This window comes from Alosa sapidissima, chromosome 21, assembly GCF_018492685.1.
Source record: "Alosa sapidissima isolate fAloSap1 chromosome 21, fAloSap1.pri, whole genome shotgun sequence".
Lineage (NCBI taxonomy): Eukaryota > Metazoa > Chordata > Actinopteri > Clupeiformes > Clupeidae > Alosa > Alosa sapidissima.
In genome coordinates, this window is record NC_055977.1 from 27563050 (window position 1) to 27574044 (window position 10995).

The following is a 10995-nucleotide window of genomic DNA, read 5'->3' on the forward strand; positions in this document are numbered from 1 at the left end:
CTGAGAAAAATCACCAAAATATGTATGACAACATAAAGAAACCCAATGTTTATCCAGTGAGCTGTGTGTTTTATGCCCTTAATACAGTTATTATTCAAATAACTACTGGCTAACAAATTGATAATAGTGAAATAATGTAAAATATACCCCCATAGTCCCCCATATTGCCAGGCGATTTCCTGAATTTGTCAACAATTTCAACCATTCATAAAGGTTAATGGTGGGCCACCTAAATATTATCCAATTTACTTCAAAATTTACCAGGAATGTTTTTTTTGCTCATTGGAACATAATAAGCATAGGGACAGATTAATTTGCATATGTCAAGGCGGATGATGCACCCTAACGCACACGCACACACACACACACACACACACACACACACCTGTGGATGGCACCCCAAGTACAAGGTAAGTGCTTCTTAAAAAATAGTCCACTAGGTGGCAGCATAAAGAAATCATAAGTCACAATAGAGTGTGTGCATGGCTAACAAGCCATGAATAACTGGTGAACATGAGTGATGAATCTCTAGAATACATGGTGTAAGCAGGGACCTATGATTTTCTTCATTTCCTGTGTGGTATTGCTCCCTTGAATTTATGCTTTCAGTGTTGCCCTACCAAAAACATGCAGCTTGGTAACCAACCACAGGGGGGCACTCTTGCCCTTCTGGTACAGTTCCACCACCATGATGCTGGTTACAGTAACATCTAACATTTCACATATTAATAAAATATCCATATAATCATTTGAATATACAATAGAATTAGAAAGGCTAATGAGTAATGTTGTAAGTGCGTAGGCATCTAGGCTATACTGTATAATACTGTCTTTATTCCTGCATGTTCATGAATATACTGAACTACACATTGATGCATTAATAATGCTATAATACAATGACACCTGTAGGTATAGGTCAGTGTGTGTAGGCTACCATCCAACTTTAAGGAAACTAGGAACTTGCCTATGTTGGGGGCTGCAAGCAGGGGTCACTAGACCCACAAGTCTTGGACACTGTCCAATCTAATGATAATAATAATAATCTGCAGCCAAAGAGGCAACAGGAGCCAGCTAAAAACCTTATTTACTGGGGCACAGCAGTTCAAAATTGGGGCACGTGCCTCAGTAAAAGAGGTCTAGCGACGCCCATGGTTGCAAGACCAAGACACTTGATTGGTAAACCCTTACAAATATGAAAGAGAGGTTTGATTCACTAAATGGGAGGTTTTTAGTCTCTTTAGTCCGTTTCATCTCATGTTGATTAACCTCCACTAGAAAACACTTTTGTAGGCCTGGGCTACAACTCTTGCTTTGAACTATACCAAAGTGATTTGACAACACAACAAAGTGACATGACAACTGACTGAAAAACTGGCTGAAAGAAATAAATCATGAAATATTTGTTGTCCACAAATGTATGCAAAATTACCTCATCTGAATCTGTTTCCTATTGGTCCACACGACAATTTGTCAGGACTCCCCATGCACGAAGGCTGCAGGGATGAAGTATGTAAACTCTCATTTCATAACATCATTTAGTGTAAGGCCTACGTCTGCCCCCTTGAGGATAAACGTAATCTTGTATACAAATTTACCACCACGAGAGAAGGTGGAGCTACTATTTGAAGGGAACGCCTGCGCACTAACGTGAGCCAATCTTGCGCAGGTAAGACACTAGTATCGGAGGTTGGTGGATTGTCTCGAGTTTCAACAAGTGTATCGCCTGGCCCCTGCCCTTCAGTTAAGATATAGATGTTTGTTAAAGCGCTCTCTTAAACTTCCTCGTTTGGATGTGATATTTTCTTCCCAGATTGATTTCAATGTTCTGTGCCGCATGGATTTTTAGTCAAGTGGATAAGTTTATAAGTCTGACGTTAGCCACCTACGCTAGCTAGCTACAAGAAGAGTCTGCAGTAAGGTTAGCTTACAAGCTAGCTGCTACCTGTGTTTCCGTTTATGGACATCCAGCAGTCTAGCTAAGGAGTAACTCAAGTGGAGGGTGAGTACAACAGGTCACGATTACATAAATTATGTGTATGGTGTTAAGTATATTTTTGTTTGTCTCTTCTTTCAGTTACATACTTTGCTAATCAGTTAGCAACCTGTTGCATGTTTCATCAAGTTTGGTATTAGCGATGCTAACAATTTATTCCTTGTCATGAGTCTAGTCTAGTTAGCCACCTGTCAACAGTAATGTTAGCTGTCAATTATTAGCGTGCAAGTGAACTTTGGTGGTAAAAGTCGTATTATTTTATCTAGAGTAACTTGTGAATAAACTAAAGAAAATCGATCAACTTGGCGTTGTACGTTTAACTTCAGCCCGTAACTGGAGTCTGTAAACAAGATGATGGATCATGCAAGATGATTCAGACAATGAATTGTACATTAAGGAAGTAGCTTGGTTATTAACACAGCGAAGTTGCACTCGTCCAGTCGATATACTTTTATGTAAACAACTCATAAGGAGGGCTTAACGTAATGTTAATGTTGAAGTGGTCATGTTTAAAATTCAGTGCTGCCAACTTTGAATGTCAACTCGTCCCTGTTTTATGGACCACCGCCCGCTACACCTCGTCTGCTTTGATCGCTTCAGAACAGGCAGACTGGGAGACCCCATCAAATGAGAATAATCCTTCAGTGTCTGGAGCATATTAGTTACAGCATAATCGCAAAAGTGGATGTCCCAAGGATGTCTTGTTCTGTTATCTCATTAGTAGACAGACACAATAGGCTAGGCTCTTTGACAGACATCCCACCCAATGACTGACACTTAAAATATCGTCAAGCCATTGGCTTTGTGTATTTTGCTTCAACAGAAGTCTTGCATTATTATTGCATTGTGTGATGTACATGATCATGCATGTAAGGAGTTATGATTTATGAGACTGTGCTAGTTCTTTGCCTGATGCTGCGGCTTAGGCATGCTTCGAGTCCTGCCCCCCCCCCCCCAAATGCATTCTCCTGCATTCCTGTCCAGGCTTCAGAGCAAGTCTAAACGAGCTCACCTTACCTGGAGATCTGAAGGAATGAACTTCCTCAGGCTCTGTATACATTAGGCCTTCACCACAAACACACAATTGTGTCCTCAAGGAATGCCCATGGTTGTGAGTTTGTTCTACAAAAGCTGTTTTTATTGTTGAATTATTTGTGCCTGTTGATCTCAGTTGTTTCAATCCAATTGTAATATTTGTGCTGTTAAAGGTGCCAATGTAAATGGAAGATCATTAACTAGATGTCTGTCTACAGTAAACATGAGTTGTGGTATGGTTCTGCTCTTGACCTGGGAAAACTGATAAAAGAGCGGGTGGATTTGACCCTGTACTATTTGTCAACATTAGTGTTGTTTTTTAAAAGCGAGGCTCACACAATGGGTACTTGTTAGGACCAGGTCAACCCCCTTCTGTGAGATACCCCCTTCCATTGAATTCATACTGCACCCCTAATGAGCCGGGGAGAGTGCTGGGGTGAGCCTAATATGCTGGGGGACATCTCTCTCTCTCTCTCTCTCTCTCTCTCTCTCTCTCTCTCTCTCTCTCTCTCTCCTCTCTCTCTCTCTCCTCTCTCTCTCTCTCTCTCTCTCTCTCTCTCTCTCTCTACTCTAACCCTATCTCTCTCCCTCTATCCCTCTCATCTCCTGCCGTTGTCAGCGATGATGTTCGTTTCCATGCTTGGCTAGCAGTCCAAGTCCACTGAAAATAAACCTTGAGCACAGCCAGTGCGACTCTGTTAAAGTGTAATCAGCCACTCAGCTCTCCTCTACTAAGGTCACACTGCACTCTACTTATCTCTCTTTTTCCTCTCTCTCTTTTTTCTTTTTCTCTTTCTTTTCTCTCATTCCCTCTACCTCTCTCCCCCTCTCTTTCTATCAGTCTCTACCCTCTAAGAAAAACTCACATGTATCAGGTAAAGACTGTTTGGTCTTATCTGGCACCTGTAGTCTAGCATTAGGGCTGGACCTTTGCAGATTTGTGGTCTGGGGAATTTATGGTGCATTAATATGGGTGATAATTGCAGGGATTTCTAGTCTGCTATGTACTTTCACCGTACCAAACTGTGGACAGATAATTTTTCAGAAACCTGTCAATCAGGTTCTGGTGTTTTCTATGAAAGGTGTGTTTGGCTAGGTGTGTGTGTCGGGTGTCACCATATGTTTTTTAGAATTTGCCTTTCATGCCAGGAAATAATTTGTGAAGTGCTAAGGCTCACACATTTTGGTGAGCTAGCAGCAATGTCTTTATCAGCAGATTTTAATGCCACTCACTGTCTGTCAGTCTGGGAGCAAGGACATTTCATTTGATTTAACAGGCGCTTTTATCCAAAGCGACTTAAGCCATTCTTACACCAGAAGACTTTGACAAGATTTGGGAAAGATTCTTGAAAGATTGTAAGTTAGTCTTTTGAGTAAAGCTTGAATGAGGGGGGAATTAGTTAAAAGACTCAATCTTTCAAGAATCTTTCCAAAATCTTCTGATGTATGGGTAGCATATGTCAGTTATATTACAAGGGTCATTGTCCCTGAAACAACTCGGGGTTAAGTGCCTTGCTCAAGGGCACAATGGCGGAAGGCAGGAATTGAACCCACAACATCTCAGGCTACTGCATGTTAGCCCAGCTCCTTAGCCACTACTCTACCACCAAGGAATGGGAGGTGAGCCATGTCTGGGGTTGCATCATTTATACAATATCTGTGTCAGAAGTGATCAAATGGACAGACATCATATATTTAGCCAAGAGCTGGAATGTAAACAATTATATCAATAGTCCATGATGCGGTCAACATCGAAATGTCCACACTTTTTTGTTAGGGGTACAATGATGGCGAACACACACATACTTTAATTTGTACCGAGGCAGGGATGGTGTTCTCGAAGATGGGTGAATTTGGTTGATGTATTGCTTCCATTGCTGGCAGCCATTTTTATCCATTCAGTTGCATTGTATTTTCAATACTGGTTATAAGCAAAGGAAGAGCTCTTTTCCAAAATGCTAGCCTATATCCTCCATGTTAATGATATGTTTTGTTTTCCAAGTAATTTCACTGGAACTGTAATTGGGTTATTGTTATTTGTCTTATCTTTACTCAATCAAAATAACACAACTGCACTTTTATTGATATTACCTGAAATACACAATTAAATAACTTGACTTATTAGGCCTAATGCAACAGGCAGCCTATAGTGCCTCAAGAGGCTCCTGCTTCCCTCTACTACACGGTATAGTTTGTATAGGATGGGACCTAGCCCATGTGGAAGACTCTCTTGGAAACCTGTCAAACCTATCTCCCTAAAGCTTATTTTCCAGTAAGGTTTAGGAACTGAGGAGCTTTCTGGAGTTTTCCATGATGCAGCGGTACTTTGGTATGAAATGATAATGGCAATTTACTTTCTAATGGTGTTCAGGAACTTGACTTCAGGAACTTCTAATGGGGTTCAGGAACTTCAGGTAGTTGACTGAAGAGTCCAGAAGGAACTATGAGTTAGTTTGCATGGAGGTGTACTATTTTGCATTTGATGTAGCCTATTTAATTGTAATACTTGCATCTGACAAGTCAGCTATGTTCGGTGTCCCAAGCTGCCCTCTAACAGTTCCTGGGCCAGGGACTACCTGTGGAGTTGGAACTAAACCAGGGTGAAAGGATCAGCTGAGCCAAATTTGGCCCTGGTCCACTGCGTTGGAAATGACCGTAAAGCTTTAGAGTTCTGAAAATAGTTCCCCTGTGTTTATAATAAAAGGCCCTTAAAAGTGCAGCCGTAGAGCTTTTTCTGTTTACCCTCTGGGATGGGTAATGTCAGCAGCACGCTTGTAGGGGTCTGCGTCTCTGTTCGTGTTCTCGTTCCTGGCGTGCTGTCCTGGCCTGCTCCCCTCCACAGGATATCTGAGCGGGACGGGCTCTGGGAGGAAAGCAGTGTCTGACTCTGCACCCCTCTTCTTCCCCTCTCCTCCTCCTTTTGCTCCGCTGAATAATTTGTATTTGTGCTGCGGCGTCTGTGTGACTCTAAACCTCCCTTACAAGGCATCAGCCTCACTGTTGCAGGCTGCAAGCAAGCACACACACACACACACACACACACACACACACACACACACACACACACACACACACACACACACACACACACACACACACACACACACACACGCAGGCAGGCAGGCATCATTGCCAAAAGTACCTTTGGACTCGTGTGCTTTCTGATTGGCAGGTCCAGGAAAACTGCAGGCATTTGCAGGGAGGTCTCTGGCTGTGCTTTGAGCAATGCTGCAGAGATTTTAGACCTGCCGCTGTGAAGAGAGTGCACTGCATAGCATACTAGTTATCGTTAATGGGTCAACATGTCCATTTCTGTTGTCCAATTGCATAAGCACATTTTGCTTGGGAGTGATTGGTGTGCAGACTTTCTTTATATTGGCCTAGCACCCATAGCTGTTCCCTCATGGAAAAAAAAGAAATTTCATCTACGACTAGATCTGGTCCATTTATTTATTATTTAACATTCTCTCTCTCTCTCTCTCTCTCTCTCTCTCTCTCTCTCTCTCTCTCTCTCTCTCTCTCTCTCTCTCTCATTGGATGTTTGTCCACCTCCATCAGTAAGCTAGTCAGGTGTCTGAACTTGACCACTCAGCTGCTGTGCTCCTGAGTGTTTGCCTTTAAGGCTTTACACACACACACACACACACACAAACTGTACACACACTATAGTGGCCTAACTGGTTCAGGCAGCCTGAGACTAATTCTGTGACCTGACATTTAAAAGACATTCATTCCATATTCCTTTGTGGGGCAGATTGCTTTTGTTACATTTTGATGTGGTATTTGTAAAGAGGGACTAGCCTAGCTGCTAGACTCGATTCACCATGTGTATTATGATGGCTTAGTTGTTATGACAATGGGTTATCATGAGAGTATCTCAGGACATCTGGCTCTTAGGCTCAATCCATCTGTTTTGTGTCAAGCAGAGAGAACATTGTGGCGGTGTCTGTCTTATTTGGTTGCGCTCTCTGTAATTAGGCTACACTGCTGTTGTCTACAGCGGGCATTTTCATACACAGCTGTGGCCCACCATGGCCTGCTGGGGGTCTGTGAAGGCATAGGTGGTCGCCCGGCCATGCGTTAAACAATAGTGGCTAAGGAGCTGGGCTAACATGCAGTAGCCTGAACAGTTGTGGGGTCAGTTGTGGGTTCCCAGCTTCCACCGTTGTGCCCTTGAGCAAGGCACTTAACCCCAAGTTGCTCTGGGGAGAATGGCCCTTGTCATATAAATTACATGTACGTAAATTGCTTTGGATAAAATCATCACACAGTCAGTTGGTCAGTCAAACCCTTGGACCTCTCGCAATGGCCTCTCAACGTCCATGACCTTGCAGGTATTTTCTCTCCTTTTGAACGCTCCTTCCTCTCCTTTGTGTCCATTGACAACGTCTCATGCACTTAGTCTCCATCCATGACGTAAACGACGGTATCAGAGCACAGAGCACGTGGGAGAAACTGGTGGCGGCGTAGGAAGTACTGCATGTTCAAGGGCACTGAGTGTGGTGCTGAGGTTTTGTTGTGTCCTCTCTCTTTCCCCACTCAAAGGTCCAGCTAAGGAGAGAGTCAGAAGATTTGAGAGAGACGAAGGCCACTGTGGTCAGTCACCTGATCCTCTGCAGTCACAGTGGAAAGCAAAGACATGACCCAAATCTGACGATTTCCTGGGTGAGCAAATACAATTCATGTAAGTTCTGCTTCTGGAATTCCACCTCTAAGTTGGCCATATCTCATTGTGTCATGTGTCATGTTTATGGTCATGTTTTTTTTATTTTTATTAAGTCCACTTAAAAGCATTTTTGTCTTGTCTTGTCTTGTACTGGTAGGCAGGGTGTCGTTATGATTGTGTTGACTGTATACCTCAGTGCAGTAGTGCCTCATGTGTTCTCCTCCATAATATGTAGGTCACTCCCAACCTTGAGCTCTCTCACACACACATACGCACCCAGACACACACATACACCTCCTTAGCCTTGTGTACCAGGTGGAGCATGTGAAAAGTGCTTGTTTTGGAGCACTGCACTTTGAACAGAAACATTCCAAAGTGCAGGCCAATACCACATACACACCTCCACCACCTCTCCCTCTCTTGACTTCCTTTTTGAAGGACACGCCCCCTCCGCTGGCAGCCAATGCTGAGCCCTCGTCTGGGGTTGTCATGCCGACGGATTGACTCACACCAATGGCTGCTCCGGTGCACAGATTAAAACAGCCAGGCCTTGAGCCTTATTAGGTGCGACCGCAAGTGAACGAGAACACACTCACACACTGGTGTGCACGCGTGCACTCCCCCAGCTCCTGCTAAACAAGCTCAAAGTGCACCATGGGGCCTGGTTGGATGCGTGGCCAAAGCTGGCTTTAATAGTCATTAGGCTTCGGAGGGTAGGTAACTGACACTAGTAGTGTCTCATTGAGGAAGAAATCTCTCGTTGCAATCTCTCAGTGGAACACAAGAGGTGTGTGATGTAGTTGCCATAGCATTCCAAATTTAGTTCTGGAACTGTCAGTAGTGAGGGCAAAGAGACTTCCAGGCAGCATTAAGTTCTGAAGTGCTTTGAGAGCTTTGTTGTTGAGCACAAAAGAGTAGCTGAACACAGTCCATTTACCACGTACCAGTCACCTCGTACAGTCTGTGTCATTGTTCATCGAGAGTCTCTCCTTTGAATGAGTGTGTCTGTTATCTTTTTTTTTTTTCTTTCTCGGAGTTTCACTCCTGTTGTTCTCTCGTTGCTATTTGCCTATTTTAATTTGCATCCCCCTCACTTCCGTTAAGCTCTTTCATTGTCGTTTCGCTCCAACGTTTTTACGCGCGGGATGTGAAACTCGTGACGTGTCGCACCCTACTGGATTGGAGCCGCGGCGGAGCCGACGCTGTGATTGACTGAAACCACGTTTTGCACAATCGCAAGCGCTCGTGATGCAACAACGTCAGTTCCACCAACAGATCCGCCGTCCAGTCCTTCCAGTCGCTCTCACACACCTTTTACACAATCACCAGCACGTGTGACGCAACAGAGGATCAAATCCACCACTGATTCCCAGCCTCAGCAGTGTTCACTCTCAGTCACTCCTGCATTCAGCAGGGCTGTGCGCTCACTTCTTTCTGGTGCTACAGATGTTGATCATTTTGTAGCACAATACACAGAATTGTTACACACACCTCATCTGTAGGCTACGCTCTTAGAAAACATTTGGAATAAGGTGTCACCGGTGCTGGTAAATCATCCATAGCACAGACTGACTTGTTTTTGGAGCATCCTGCACAGCCTTGTTCAGTCACTCCTGCTCTCATTCAGCCCAGTGCCACTCTGTTCCAGGCCACAGTGCCACCAGCCAAAGCCTTCAGATGGAGAGTCATTAGTTTATAGCTGCTGAAACGCTGGCAGATGTTTGTATTATCCTCGCCTCAGTTTAATATGGTTTTGGACTCGGAACAGCTCCCCTTTCCAGCATGTGAGTGTGGGTGTCTGTGTTTATGTTTACACGTCTACAGTAAGTGTGTGTGTGTTTACACATATAAGAGTGTGTGTGTCTGTATGTGCACACGTGTGAAAGTCTCTGTGTGTGTGTGTCTGTATGTGCATGTGTTTGTGTCTGTATGTGCACACTTGTGAGTCTCTGTGTGTGTGTGTGACTGTGTGTGTGTGTGACTCTGTGTGTGTGTGTGTGTGCATGTATGTTTACACGTGTGTGTGTGCGCCTACGTGTAAGTGTGTGTGTAAGGTAAACACAGCTTGCCACTGGCTTTGTCCACCAGCCTAGTCTGCAGGGCTAATCATTGCGGGGTTTAGCTGGGCTCACCCTCCCTCCCTCCCCTCCCTCCTTCCTGAGTCCAAGCCACACAGTTGGGTAAGCAGGGCCAAACACTGGCCTGGGAAGTGTTGCATTGAGTGACCTGACTAAGGAAATGGAAACTGGCGGAGGTCTGCGGATGGATAGAGTGTTTAGTGTTTGTGGAGAATGAGGTGCGGAGATTGCCTCTGAGGTTGTTAAAGTAGCAGGAAGGAGTTTTGGTTTGAAACTAGTGAGCCAACTACCTAAAACACACACACAGGCACACACTTTAACTGGACTTCAGACTGGATATGCTAATATAGTGTGCGTTTGTGGGCAGGCTCATCCTAACACTCTTCTCTGCTCTCTGCAGGACCCTCTGGCCACAGCGGTTTGGACTCTGGGATGGAAAACCGAGGTAAGCGTCGTCCAAGGTCTAAGCGTAAGTCTCCCTAAGATACCTCCCATTAATGCTTGTTAAAATAGCCTCATTGAAACGCAGCCAGGCTACTAATGAACTCCGGAGGTTTGGGCACCTCGAGCGGCCGAATTCACTACTCACAAATCACCCCTGCCTGTGGCGTAATTGTGTATACCTGACTAATCCCTCCAACACACACACACGCACAAACTCAATCCCTCATACACGCGCACACAGTCACCCAACCATACACACACACACACACACACACACACAAACAAACATATCACACACTGCAAAGAGACACAAACAAATCAACAGTTCTCTCACGGATGTGCACATATACTGTACACACACATGCATGTTCACACAGCTGCACACACACATACACAAATTACTTCCACTAAAAAAAAAGTTTGTACAGGGTTTTAAAAATGTGGCTTTATTTGATTTTCACCTATTGATATGATTTACTTTCTGCTGGCTCACCCTTGGCAACCGGACAACTGAAAGCAGAGTTGTCACTGTAAACCAACAGCGATCGATTGTAAATCAACTAAGTGAAGTACTAAGTGGGTTTCGCTGTTCCCGTGTGTGTGTGTGTGTGTGTGTGTGTGGGTGTGACTCATAGCGGTGGTGTTGACACAGTGGGTTATTATCAGATTGCGCTTTGCCCTGTTGGGAGAGAGCAGTTGCTCACACCTTCAGGACTCCCTCAGACAGGACCTACGTGTCCGGAATCCTCAGCGCGGCAGGTTTCGCTCAGCATGGACGA